The sequence below is a fragment of the Podarcis melisellensis genome (assembly GCF_964234715.1).
Source record: "Podarcis melisellensis genome assembly, chromosome: 16".
Classification (NCBI taxonomy): Eukaryota; Metazoa; Chordata; class Lepidosauria; order Squamata; family Lacertidae; genus Podarcis; species Podarcis melisellensis.
In genome coordinates, this window is record NC_138533.1 from 21,859,969 (window position 1) to 21,874,843 (window position 14,875).

The window sequence follows — 14,875 nt, forward strand, 5'->3', positions numbered from 1 at the left end:
ATGACTCCCACCCGCCAACAAATGATCCTATTAATATCTGCAAGGAGAACATTGGGATCCTTTCCCAAGAGATATTTTGCCAAGATCCTCAAACCTCTAGCCATTTACTTCTTATGCACATATTAGTGGAGTATCTACAACTGTTAAGTCACTTTGTGGTTAAAACAACTGAATTGCAAGCTAAGAGCAAAAAAGAAAGAGACTCATAGATGAGTCAAGTGTGAAAGAGTTACACCCAATAGAAGAGAGGTCACTGACAAACACATTTGTTTGGAAAGTTTCTCATATTTCTATCATTGAAGGAGGGACAGTTAAATGAATGGGAAGGATGCCTTGCAGAAAAAAATAAGATGCAGTTTTTTCAGAAACTGGTTTCTTTTCAAGAAGTCTTAAGGAAGTTCTGTACTGTATTCAATAGTTACAGTATTAAAACAAGGCCATGACAATCTATTTCCTTCTCCACAGTGTGTGTATTTTATAGGTACACAATCCAATCAAACTTAAGAGCCCCTTTGTCCCCTTGCCTCTAATGGAAGCGAGGGGGGAAATCAATGGAACTAAATGCTTAACTTTAGTTGGATGGTGCCAAAATATTGTTTTTTTGTGGGAAAGGTTGCGCACTGGGGGCCTTAAGGAGTGGTAGACTAAAAATGGATTTCAAATTAAGCCATTTCATACTTTCCCACCTTCCTTTCTGTTGTTACTGGGTTGGTTGAGAAACTAAAAATCCAGACTAGCACAAATGGATAAAAATGAAATCTGCTTCAGCTACTGGTGGTTGTTGATACTTAGTCCCCCTTAAATGTGTAGGTTCCAAGACCATTCTGAATGTCTAAGTCTTAAAAACAAATCAGATAGGGTTGGCCTCACTGGCACAGTACAGCAGCTGAGAGCATGATGAGGAATGCCTCTAGCTGAAACCTAGAATGCTAGCCTACCTTACATGAGTAACCAAACAAAGAAGCTATCAATGTCAGCCTGTGTAGACCTCTGTTGGCTTTACTTCCTTAGACCAAAGATTGCGGCTAATGAAACAAAAGCTATCAGACAGAGCTTGCAGGGCAAAATAATGACCATTTTGAAAAGAAAACAACTTTAAACCTCTGCCAAATTCTGGTGACATTGTCATAATATTGTAACACTTCAATGTCACCCAATTTCCCTCTCCTTCTCCCCTATTTCTGTTTTCTCCATGTAGCCTGATGAAGGGTTCTGGAGGACTTGAAAGCTTACACACTATTTTGGCCTTTTAGAAAAGAAAAGAAAGAAAATTATTGCTCTAATATGGATATTGCAGTTGTTGCTGTTGTTATGGGCCAAGATGGCAACCTTTGCTTTTTGAGCTTCTTTTGTGTGTTTGTAATAAGCAAGCACTCAAAGTATGAATAAAAATAAACCAAATGCTAAAATGTATCTAAACGCCTATACTATTTACAAAAATAAATTATATAAATGTTACAAAAGGGCATTTTCAAGTTATACTGAAAAGTTTCTTCCTCATTTTAAAAAAGGACACTGTCATTGCCTATAATGAAGATTTAGGTCAAGTTAAGATCATATATAAATAGTCCCATTACAATGAAACTAGCAGGTGCTAAAGCAACATTGGGTTACTTCTAACATTTTCAAATCAGGCATCACTTTCTTTACCGACAAGTGGTACAAGTACGTGCCCAAAATTTATGGCCGGGGGGGGGGGGACTTCCACCCACGTCTGTGGCACCTTCCGTAATTACTTACATTGGAAATATCAGGAAAGCATTAATTTTTGTGTACATGCTTTTTGGCAGCTGGAACAAAGATCATCAGTCCCTTGTGATGAGCTAACTCTTCACGCTCCACAGGACAGTCGGGAAACATTTCCTTATCGTTGTACTATTCCAGGCCTACATATTTTACACACAAATAAACAGGTTCATTTAATATCTAATGTATCAATTAGTACATGGAGCTGTGTTCTGAATACAGGTAAGCTTTCCTGGCTTTCCGAAACCCACAGTGAATGCCCGCATAGATTAGTCACACTTCTAAGTGCTCACTGGGGTATATGACCAGCACAGAGGGTCGCAACACCATATTTACTTTATCATCTTTCCTATGACTCATCGTTGCCATGCCTCACTTCACGAAATATAAGGCAAGCAGGGAGAGGAAAGCAAAATCTTAAGAGTAGGAGACAAGCTAAGGCAATCCCCTAATGTTCCCTGGCAAACCAAAAAAGGGGTCAGAATGCCAGCCCAGCCCTATTTCTTTAATGGGGAAAGTGTGTACCAGGGCACCGACAAGAGCAGCTACCTCTGAAACCTCATTCCCAATCCCCACTGGGGATTTTGAACAGAATGCTAAATGACATATATACACAAGCAGAGAAGAATGTGGAGCTGGAAAGTAAATTATTGTTAACAGGCAATTTATTCATTCTTCTTCTCCCAGAGCCTGCATTCCCTGGCTGAGCCTTAAGGGTGTGGTGGTTATGCAGTATTATAGGCACAAAGTGGAGAGGCCTCCGTTATGATCCTTTCCATTGTCATTTTGGATAGTTTGTTGGGGGACTTATGGCATCAACAATACAATAAGCACACAACTGTGGACCCTTGACTTTAATGTGAATTAATTGGGGTGGGGGAGAGAGAAAACGGGCAGATACAGCAACCAAATGAGCAAAACAAGGTAGAAAAACTAAGCCTCACTATAAGTTACATAAATGTAAGTTACTAGGATACTTTTTAAAAAATGCCTCATCCTCTACCCACCCAATGGATCAATGTGCTCTGCAGGAGAGGGCACTCTGCAGATACCATTTATTTATATTTATTTATGTGTCATTAAAAAAAGACATCAAACGGTTTACAGCAATAAAAACCAGAAAACACAAGGAAGAAACCGCTAGAAAACTTAGAAGCAGCCACTAGTTACCGGTAACTATTGTGGAAGGATGTATTCTTAATTGCCTGCATAGACCTGATGGAACAGAAGTTGTCACTCAGGCATTCAAAAGTTGACACAGAAGGCACTTACTATTGGCAGGACGGGGTTAAGAACCCTCAAAGGAACAAGTTCTAGTTGCTGTCAAAGAGCGTCACCACCTGAGGGAATGACACTCCTGCAGATGATCTCGGTGACCAAACTGGGATAAAAGGGTTATGGCAATCCCTGAACCCTAGACCTAAATTAATACAATAGCCTTTAACCTGGCTTGGTAGGGTGCCAGTGCAACTGTTTTAACAATGATGATGCATGTCCTCAGCCAGAGGCTCCTGTCAGCAGCCTGGCCACTGCATTCTGCACCATCTGGAGCTTCCAAACCAGACCCCAGAGAAGTCCCACATACAGTGCACTAGAGTAACCCAGCCTTGAGGTTAGCAAGGCATTGGCTGAGGTACTGATTCCATCTTCAGTTAAATATCTTACTCTATATAATACTCAGGCCTTGGGTGGCTAAGCTGGACTCTAAGGTCATGCACATCTTTTAGTGGGGTGGGTGCTATCATGCTGTCGGCTGAGCATTTTAGGTATTTTGCATTATACAGTGGTACCTCGCAAGACGAATGCCTCGTAAGACGAAAAACTCGCAAGACGAAAGAGTTTTTCGTTTTTTGAGTTGCTTCGCAAGACGAATTTTCCTATGGGCTTGCTTCGCAGGACGAAAACGTCTTGCAAGTTTGTTTCCTTTTTCTTAAAACCATTAATACCCAGGGTGCATTGCTTGAAGAGGTGCAGTTGCGACTTGACTTCGAGGAGCAACTCATAGCACGCGGTGTGGTAGCCTTTTTTGAGGTTTTTGAAGACTTTGGTGATTTTTGAAGCTTTCCCAAAACTTCTTTTGCAGTCATTTGGCAAGTTAAACTTTTAAAACTTTTTGGGGGGGTTTTGGATTTTGGGTTGGGGTGTTTTCTAGGAAGTTTGGTGCTTTTGAATTTTTTGGATGTGAAGCACTGATTTTTTTTGGGGGGGGGGTTGCGAAGGTAGGAGCTGTGCTGCCATGGGGTCCAAGAAGACTGCCACTGCAGAGGCCGGTGAGAGGAAGAAGAAGAAAGAACTGAGGGACATTTGCCAGAAGTGGAAAGATGTGCAGGCTTTTCCACAGCGGCACCACCCTGACAAGGACCTGACACGTGACCTTGTGAACAGTTTTGATACGAGGGTCATGTCGTCTTTCAGGGAGGTGCTGAAGAGGCAGATGAAGCAGCAGACCATGGACAGGTTCTTCAGCAAGAAGCAAAGAGTGGAAGAGGAACCTTCTTCGAGTTGTCCCCCAGAGTCTTAGAAAATGTATGTACAGTACTGTACACTTTGGTGATTTTTAAACTTTTTTTGACCATAGGAACGCATTAATTGATTTTCAATGCATTCCTATGGGAATCCGTGCTTCGCAAGAGAAAAATTCGCAAGACGAAAAAACTCGCAGAACGAATTAATTTCGTCTTGCGAGGTACCATTGTACACTGTTTTAAACTGTTTGGTTCTGATAGTTTTATCTGTTGTCTTGCAAGTCTCTCTAGGATATTTTTTAGGTAAAAAGGGACTAACGTAAACAACAGCAACACCTGTCTTGTTGTAAAAATGCTGTTATATTAATGCTGAAAAATCTATAAAATGCCTTATGACCAGGCCAAGACATTTTGCTGCCTCAGTCAAAGGGCAACAGGGTGCCTCTTGTACCATGTACAGAAAGCTGACTGGCTGTTGAATCTTACTTCAACACTGGGAATAGGGCTGCATCCTTCACTACAGCCAAGGATAGCAGGCTTGCTTTGGGGGTATGGGGCAGGCCATGTGGGACACACAGCTCTGTCCCCCAACATTCACCACCTCTCTCTGCCTGCCTGCCCACCCCCAGCATTTGTAGCCTTCTCAGATAACTGCCTTACTCTTACTAAGGGCAAGGCCGATGCACCTTGTTTTCTGATCTTATACATCACATAAGAAGAGCCTGCTGGATCAGGTCAATGGCCCATCTAGTGGCCGCCCAGATGCCCCAATGGGAAGTCTACAAGGAAGTTTGAGCACAAGAGCCCTTGCCCCTCCTGTTGTTTCTAGCAACTGGTATTCAGAAGCATTGCTGCCTCTAACTGTGGAGGCAGAGTAGAGCCATCACCCTAATTAGAGGTATCCGGATGCATCGTGAATCATTTTGCTCATTTCATCAAAGCTTTTATCCTTCCCCCTAAATTCACACAAGCAGGGACCCACACATTTACTTAGAATTTTGCTTCAGGTAGGAATCTTAGTCATAACACAATTGACAAATAAGCTGCAATTTTAGAGAATTTAAGTGAGTACCAGTATTCGTTTGAGATTTCAGAGCAATCTTTTAATATGTTGCATCAGCCAGAGTCTTGATGTTGTATTTTTAAAGGCCGCTAGCATTTTGCATATTTAAAGTCCAATATCAAGAGGAAAGATAATCTATTAAGATAGACAGCAAAACCAGATCTTAATGTATTGTTCTTCCATGGACCGTAGCTTAAAAATCCAATTTGGAGTCCAGAAGTGGATAACTTTCTGATCAAGTGTGATAAGTCCATTAAATAATTGGTGATAAGGAAAAAGTGACTAAAGTACCAGCCTTTAAATATACTATAACTTCAAAAGAATGTTGAATTTTTCACCCCTGCCCCATAGGCTAAGATGCTAACAGTATTTTAATATAGCATTCCAGTATCTTCATATATAGATCTGGTTAACCAAGCACAAAAGGATGTGGTATAATAAAGCATATGATGAATGCTGTATTGAGAAGGATAAAAGACACACAGCTGAGTGTGGGTTAAAAGTGTGTGCATTTGTTATGTATGAGGCATCCAATTAAATCCCAAGTGCTGCAGTACAGGGCATCTCCACGCCACAGATTTTGGTTCAAAAGACATGCCCTATTTCCCAAGGCCCTCTGGGAATTGTAGTTCTCTATGGTATGGTCTCTGAAGTAGAACGCTCTGCAGTATTTCAAACTACAATTCCCATGATTCTTTAGAAGCAGCATGGCTGTTAGTTAAGAAACCGATTACATTTGTAACACAAATATTCCCCAAAATTTCAAGACAGGAGTGCTGCAAGACCTGTGTCTGAGATCTTGAAATTTGTCTGCAGCTATCCAGCTCTGGGAAACAAAACCAATATACTTGTGACGAAGAATGAGGAAATGTTAGGAAGCATTACAGAAAATTGTGAGGAAGAACAAAAACTGACAGCTGGGAGAATTGAGAGCACAGCGCCAGGAATTTCTTCTTGACAAATGTAATATAGTGCATACATAGAGAGAATTAATGAAAGCTACTCATGCACACTGCTGAACTTTACAATTCACTATAACCGCTGAGGAAAAAGACCCGAGGTTAGTGCAGACAGCTCTCTGGAAGCATCTGCTCGGAAAACAGCCCGTCACAGAGCAAGTAAAGCATTCGGCCTCTAAGGGTAATACTAGATTCCATGATGCCCTTGACCATGCCAGCATAACTGGAGCCAGCTGAGTAGTACTTTATCCTAGGCCAGTCTTCACCAACCTAGTGCCCTCCAGATGCTTAGTTTTAAATAATCCAACATTTGCCCCTACCCACCCCACCACCTCAGAAAACGGGATGAACAGGTGCAGGAACATCTTGCCACAAAACAAGCCCATGTCTTTTAGAAGGCAACTGCAGAAATTCAAGTGCTTAGGAGTACTGACCACTATGAAAGATTTGGTGAAACCCAGTTTGGACATGCTTTTGCAAATTACCACCACAAATATGAGCAGATGGTAGGCCCTGCAGCCATCATTAGAGGGCTGGGCAAAATGAATGCACTTTTGTGCCCCATGTGTTTTATGAGATCTCTTAATTATCTACTGCTTATTATTGCAGGCTCTTGAGAAGATTCCTATGGAGACTAAAAGAAGTGAACACCCTTTGTCAACTTATATTTGTCCATCCAGAAAGTTAATTTTATTTCCCTAAGCTTCATTTCTATCATTCTGATCTACCCTCCTTTATTTATGTTAATCCTAAAGCAACATCATTAATATCTCCAAATGGGTTTATTTGAATCTATATTGGTGGATCCATTGGGGAGTGACAATACACAAGCTTTGGATGCAAAAGGTTACAGGTTAAATCCCTGGCATCTCCAGGAAGGGCTGGAAAACTCTCTTGTCTGAAAATCATGAGAGATGCTAGCAGTGGTTACATGCAATACTGAGCTAGATGGACCAATGCTTTTATATCCCCTTTGAGTCCTTGGTATTTTGACCACCACATCCTGTACGTTTCTATACATGCCAACTCCATTGACTACGCAATGGCTTGGATCTTTCACCAACAATTCTACCCTGAAATCTGCTGGAAAGACCTTTGTACACAAATCATGGGATGAATGCTGAGATTGACAACCTTGCTGGACACGTAGAAGTTCCCCTACTTTCATAAGCAGAAGGGCAGTGCTGTATTTTTAAGTGAGATATAAGTGGCCATGCTTATAATGCAGCACCTTTGGGTTCAGGTACCCTCTCAGTCTCAGCCTGCTCTGCCATGGGTACCGTAACATTCAGCTACTCAAGGGACTAAAACATTTCCTCATTCCACTGCTGCATAAGACACTTTGGAAGCCTTTTGGCTAAAGAGTGGGACCAAAATGGTTCAAATAAAAATCTTATACATTTACTAATTATTTTAAAGAGAGAGAAATACCGTATGTATGCACTGCAGGATCTCTGAAGGTATATACACTTTCTCACACACTTTGGCCCTGTTCAAATGTTGCCCCATTCTGAACATTAGAAGCACCAACTCAAACCTTGCTGCCATTTAGCTTATCCAGACCCATTTTAGGACACTTCTAGGAAAAAGTCAATGTGTCTTAGAACTGGCTTAGAACTGCTTTGCTAGCAGTCAAGACCAATGTCTTCCCAAAATTTGCCTGAACACTACGGTTATACAAATTATTACTAAACACTAGCAAACTTATTTATAAAAGTTATGTTTGCTGTATTGTTAATATCTAGAAGGAGAAAGTGATTATACAGTACTGCAAATTTTTGAAGACAACAGAAACTTTCCAAGATTCATTTTGCAAAATTGAAGTGTTTCAACTCCCAGAGAAAGAGAGCAGAGATTCTCTGGACCAGTAAAAAGAAACTGACACAGTATGGGAGTGCATGGATTCTGGGCATACAGAGCATGCCCTGTGAGCATGGAAACAGGAAGCTCTGGATACACATCTTGCAGAAATGAATGAAGCAGTACCTTCTCTCCTCTGTGTGGCACACTAAAGCCACACAGAGCTTTAGCAACTGGGAGGGATGTTTGGAACACAGTTTTGTTCACATATTGCAACTAAACACGCAGGAGAACGCAACAGCTCTGCTGATCAAGGGCCAATATAGTCTGGCATCCTGTTGCCAACGGTGACCAGCCAGATACCTCCAGGAAGTCCACAAGCCCCCTCCCACTGTTTGACTGCAGCACCTGATCTTTAAAGATATATTACTTTGTCCAGAGATATAACACCCAAATAGTGGAGCAACACAACTCAAGTATTTGCACTTGTATTAAGTCCAGAAAAGAATAAATACAAGGTATGAAAAATGGGGTTTGCAAGAAACTGGAACAACTGGACAAATTTAGTTTGTTAGCAAGATTTGTCCTAAAATAAGAAGCTGCAAATACAAGATTTATGAGAGAAGAGGCAGGCAGCAGTGCTGCCTCCTTGAAAATTATAACCTTTGAACAGCCCAAATGCTTTCAAAGCACGTCTTTTAAAAATCATGGGGGCTAGAAACTTGGCTAATTTTTTAAAGAAAACAAACCTGAGCACCACTAAAATCCAGATTCCGTGATACATGATAAGCTCCAAAAGAAAGCGGCCTAATTTTGTATTTCCTTGCTATAAAACACAGCAGGTATGTGTCAAAACTGGAAGAAGAAAGACACAATAGGGGGTGGCTGCAGAAACTGAGTCGTTCCTATGCAGGAAGTAACAGTAGCTATACTTGCATCACATTTATTTACCCTACAGTAAAAGATACACATCATAAGCAATATCTCAGTCACTGCACAAGAGACTTACCTGTTCTCAGAGGGAGAATTCACTGAACAATTCCCCCCCAAATTGTAAAGTAACACAGGAAGTCCACATCATTCTCATTCTGCAGAAGAATGTAAAGCCCTCACTCCTGCCCAGCCATCTCTAAGTAATCGCTCTGCTTTACAAGATCTGAGTGGCACAAAGAGAACCAGCAAGGGGGAGGGAAAAAACCAGCCACCCCCATGCACTCCAAGCATCTGCAACCACAAAGACTCATGCTTGCAATGAGATAACTCCAGATGCTAAAAATAACCAGCCGGCTGCAATTCCCACTGTATGTAGCTGGGCAGAAACACTTCATTTTCCCCAAGTATGCTTCCTCCTAAAACGCAACATTAAAAAGCCAAACTTAGGCCTTTGTGGCATGTTTGCCCTATGTGATAACCTCTCTTGTAAAATGAGAATAAGCTGTGGAACTTTTGAAAGAGTAAACCTATGCCCAAATTGATCTTTAGATTTCATTTATCGGACTCTTTGATGTAAAAGAAATGAACAGATTAGATTATGGACTTCTAAGTTAACCAGAAGGTTGGTGGTTTGAGTCCACCCATGGATGCCTGTGAGCAAGATTCCTGCATTGAAGGGGTTGGACTCAACGATCCTTTGGGTCTCTTTCAACCCTACAATTCCAGGACTGCCTAGATGTCAGCTTCCCTCTTTGCACCTTTCAGCCATCACCATGGCTGAGCAAGGATTCAAACTCAGTTCTGTTCCAACACACAACACTTTAACCACTATACCTGGGAGACCCCAGAGGAAATCTGCAAGGGAGAGAATAAATGGGCAACAGCACCCCCAAACAAATGTGAATCACTCTGAATGACACATCCACAGCATTGGGAGGCTGTTGCCTTTGAGATGCTAAGGCATCAGAACAGCCTGATGCTTTTCTTTTTGCATGAAGGTCACATCCATGATACATTTGAACCACATGGATTCCCCAAAGAATCCTGGAAGCTGTGGTTTACCTCTCACAAACCTACCATTTCCAGAACACTTAACAAACTACAGTACTCAGGATTCTTCAGGGAAAGCCATGTGTGTTAAATGTATGGAGTAGATGTGACCCATCTCCTGCCTGCACACCAATCTTTGTCAACATATATGCAAAATAACTGGGGGTGTGTGTATCTGATAAAATGAGCTCTCTGGCTACCACAAGTGAGAGTGCCTTTCACCAACACAACAATGGGGTCAAAAAGTATGATGGGGAATCTCATAGCAGGAAGTTTCCTAGTAGTGTGAGTGTGCTACCTGGGTAGCTTATTTTGGTAGGCAGGGGCATATAAAGTTATTTTTATAGCTCAGATTTGCTCATGCAGCTCTGAAGAACTGGGAACAAGAAACCAACTAGGTAAGAGTAGTGAAGAAGGTAATGGGTACGCCTGTGTGAATGTTGAGAAAGGAGCACTTTTGAAATATACTTCATGGACACCAGGCCAAGGTTCAGTCTTTATTATGCTTTAGACAAGCCCTGGCAAAGAAACCATCTGCAGAGGTGAGAACAATTTGCTGGAAGTGCTTAGAGACTAGAGAAAGGGGGATTCATAAGGGACTGAGGAGGCCCTTATGCTATTGGAGTTTGCAGCATCTTTGCAATCCATATTTTGCATTTTTGAAGGCTTATGTTTTTGTAATATTTTTTACACCATCCACATCAATCCCTAGTATGCGAGAAGCAGAATTTGTGCCTTTTAGGAAGTACTGTATATATTTTCAGCTCTTAGATTATACAATCTACATCTTCCTTCCCTAACCTGGTGCCTTCTAGATGTTGTTGGACTAAAACTCCCCCCACTATTGATCTTGCGGGCTGGGGCTGATGGGAAGTTGTGGTCTACAACATCTGGAGGGCACTAGTTCCAGAGTCTTAAAGATAAAAATGTCACTCCTCTCCATATTTACCAAAGTCTGTGTACAGAAAGAAACCACTTTACAAATGAATACACTTGAAACAGTCATTAGTCAACCTGTCCTGGAAGCAAGGCTTGAAAACAAAGTATGTCCCATCATGTGGTTCAAAAAAATTATTACAGAATCATAAATCACCAACTCGGTTAAAAATGTATCATGACAATTATTCAAATAATCAAATAACTAAAACTTCAAAGAATAATAAAATCCAGAATTCTAGAAACAAGTACGGTAAGCAACACTGAATAAAACTGCAGCCTAAAGCTTTTTTCTAAACCATCCTGCCTCGTCTTAATACACAAATGTAAGCTAGCTAGCTAGCGAAAAAAGTGTGCAGTATTTTGTGTACTTATTTGCAAAAGGGTAATTAATGCTGTGACCAAGTTGACCTAATATCTAAGCTTACGAGAACAAGGAAGAATGCTTTCAGTGTTTTATTGAATGGCCTTTGAAACAAACATTCAGAGTTCTTCTGCAGCTCCTATTCATTTCAATGCAGCTGTAGGTAAGATGCAGTAGATGCGGTAGATGCGATTGTGCCGCATTATGGGTCAGTTCGAAAGCAACTACTCTATTCCCAACTTAAGAATGGAAAGCAAAATATCAGTGGACCAGAAAAGAGGTTTAAAGATGCTCTCAAGGCAAATCTAAAAAATGTAGTATTGACACTGATAATTGGGAAAAACTGGCCTGCAAGTGCTCGAATTGGAGAATAGCATTTACCAAAGGTGTCATGGACTTTGAAGAAGCACAAACTCAGGGTGAAAAGAAGAAATTAGCTAAGATGAAGGCACATTTGGTAAACCCTCACCGTGATCAACGCCTACCTGGAAACCTATGTCCCCATTGTGGAAGGAACTGTGGATACAGAATTGGCCTCCACAATCACTAATGGATTCACTGTTAAGACCGTTTTCATGGAAGACAATCTTACTCAGCTGTAAGTGATCGCCAAAGGAGGAGGAAAAGGAGGTAAAAACTTCCCAGTATATGTGATGGTGCAGCATTTCGGGGCAGTTCCGTGCATCCCCCACTCTGCTTCCCACCAAAAAACCCACTACCTAAGTAAACCACCTCAAATTGCCTTGAGGTAGATAACCTCTGATAAATAAACAATCCATTCAGAACAGTTGGGAAATAAATTTTAGCCAAGAATACAGGGGAATCAACTACTTGCTTTTAGGGATCAAGGAACCTGCACATCAGGTTGTTCATGCACCAACCAAAAACTTGACTCAGATCAGTCCAGCCTAGTACCATGTTCCTCTGATTGGAAGCTGTTTTCCAAGATTTAGACAGGGATGGGAACCTGAGGTCCTTCAGAAGCTGCTGGACTACAATTCCCATCATTTCTGAACACTGACCATGCCTGCTGGGGCTGATGAGTATTGCAGTCCAACAACTTGGGGAGAGCCACAAATTCTTCATCTCTGGCCTAAGAGATGTTTCCCCACCCTAAAATTACCCAAAGTAATTTTAATTGGAAGTGGTTTGATGCATACAAACCATGTGCTGTACCAGTGAGCCATGAAACAGTGCTTTAGGAACAGCATAAAATTCAAAACTAACTTTCAGTACATTGCAACTACACCTTTGCCGAATGAGAGCCATCGTTCATCTCCACATAAGCAGATTAAACATGTCAGAAGTACAAATAAATGGAAAAATCTTCTCAGGCTGCTTCGTGCCAGTTTTGCTGCTCTCTGTCTGATAAACGGCAGCAAATAGTCTATTAAAGCTTTCTACTTAAACTCATTTTAAGAATACAAGAAAATTTCTTTTTATATATAGTTTGTTAATGGTGCTTCTAGGCTGGCCCATAACCACAGTTCTCTGGATGTCATACATGAAATATATTTTCCTATGATATAAAATCAAAACACGACTCCACGTTGATTTTCTTTTGTAACAGAACCACACTCACTGGCCTACATTTCTGTATTTATTAAATTTCTATACTGCCCTTCATCTGAGGATCACAGGGCAGTTTACAATACAAAACCACAAAGAATATAACATAGTAACAAACAACATCAATAACCCCCCACCCACCCCCAGTATATATTTATTGTATTATGTACAAAGAGTGCATCACGTCAGGATGATTCAGCACTGACTACACTACTGTGACTCTATCTTGAAACACTGCAAAACTAACAGCAACACCCCCACATAAAACCACCATAGAGACTGATAGAATATACATATATATATATAATGCAATTTCTCCAATCAGCTCAAGGCAGTGTACTTGGTTCTACCCCCTCCACTTTATATTCATAGTCCTACAAGGTAGGCTAGGCTGAGAGACAGTATTTGTCCCAAGGTCACACAGTGTGTGACATGGTTGAGTGGAAATTTGAACCCGGGTCCCCTCAGTCCGAGTCCAACACTTCAGCATGGTGTTTGCAGCTCTGCGAGACCGTGGCAACGCTAGAAAGCAGGTATGTGGACCCTTAAGGTTAAACACATAAGGAAAATAATCAGTGCTGCCTAGTGGTTCCACGATGTTTCTGGCACTCGTCACAGTGTCCCATTGCGCCAGAACCTGTTTAGTCGTGCTAGCCACATGACCTGGAAGGTTGTCTGTGGACAAACACTGGCTCCCTTTGGCCTGAAAAGTGAGATGAGCGCTGCACCCCATAGTCACATTTGACTGGACTTCACTGTCCAGGGGTGCTTTATCTTTACCTTTTACCTTAGTGGTTACATGTTTAAAATTGCAGAAACCTAGGTTTAAATCTCCACTCATGACCTTGGGCCAGCTGCTCTTTTCTAGCCTGACTTATCTCAAAGTCTTGCTGTGTAGGTATTGTTGCTGTTGTTGTTGTTATCATCATCATCCATTCATGTTGTTAGTCGCTTTATCTTGTCCAAAGCAACTTACAACCATCTTGTGCTGGAGGAGAAATATGCAGAGCATATACTCTTTGAAGGGAGGATATAATGAAAGGGACGACTTCTCCCTTTCCACTTTTGCCATACCATGAATAATTTTACACACCCCTATCATGGCCACCTTGCTCACTTTATCCCCTAAATTAAAGGAGGCCCTGAACTTACTAGTTGAACTGCTGTAGATTTCCCTAAAGATTCATGGGAATTAAAGCTTAGGAAGGATGCTGAGAAATCTATTGAAGAGCCATATCCAGACCCCAGGCTGGTACTTGAACCAAAGCCCTTCCCAGTTAAAAGATCTGCAGCAGCTTTTCATGCAGATTGCTGTGATGAGTTCCTTTTAATGCACTGGGTTTTTATTTATTCATAACTTTATTTATTCATAATTAGTCGGGAGTTAACAACCCAGTTTTCTGCTTCACACATCAGGCTGGGGCACTTGGTCACAAATAACTCACCTGCTGCTCTTTGTGGGTGTGGCTAAAGTTACCTTTCTATGGAAGATACCTTGAAGTATTAAGACCAGCTATTGCATCTAAAGATTCACTTCAAAACACACAGCATTGGAATCAGCCCTAAAGCACAATCTGCAATAAACAATGTGTTTTCCAGCAGTAGTTAAAGGTATATTTTTTCCCTTTGGTGTTGCAAAATGTCCACCCACAAAAACCAATAGCAGAATGTTATGAGACGAGAAGGGATGAAAAGAAAGCATGGCCACTTCTTCCTGGAAAGAAAACTGGGTGGTATGAACACACTCTAAAGGGCACAATATACAGCTGCAGGTTTTTTTAATATTTTCTGGATTCTTTAAACTAGAGAGCGTATCTTAAAACTAACAGGTTAAAAGGGAATTTGTACTAAGGTTGCCTTTTTCCACTTTGAAAGCATTCCATTATGGCTCTGCCAAAAGTGTTTTGTAAGCCCTTCTACATTAAATCTGACATTTCCCTACCACTACAAGTTGAGTAATGAATTCTTCATACACACAGTGTGAGCTCAC

The 14,875-nt window shown here is 41.2% G+C and overlaps 1 protein-coding gene across 3 annotated transcripts in view; it reads right to left on the reverse strand.

The window, feature by feature from the left end:
* Nucleotides 1-14,875, reverse strand: part of TAOK3 (TAO kinase 3) — a 119,375-nt gene that overhangs the window by 94,456 nt on the left and 10,044 nt on the right. Inside the window, exon 1 of one of the 3 annotated variants that reach the window (XM_081892289.1) lies at nt 9,043-9,197. The exons of the other annotated variants lie outside the window; for them this stretch is intronic. The gene's annotated coding sequence lies outside the window, so the exon portion shown is untranslated. Of the gene's footprint in view, nt 1-9,042; nt 9,198-14,875 lie in introns of those variants that run through there. 3 annotated transcript variants of the gene reach the window in all.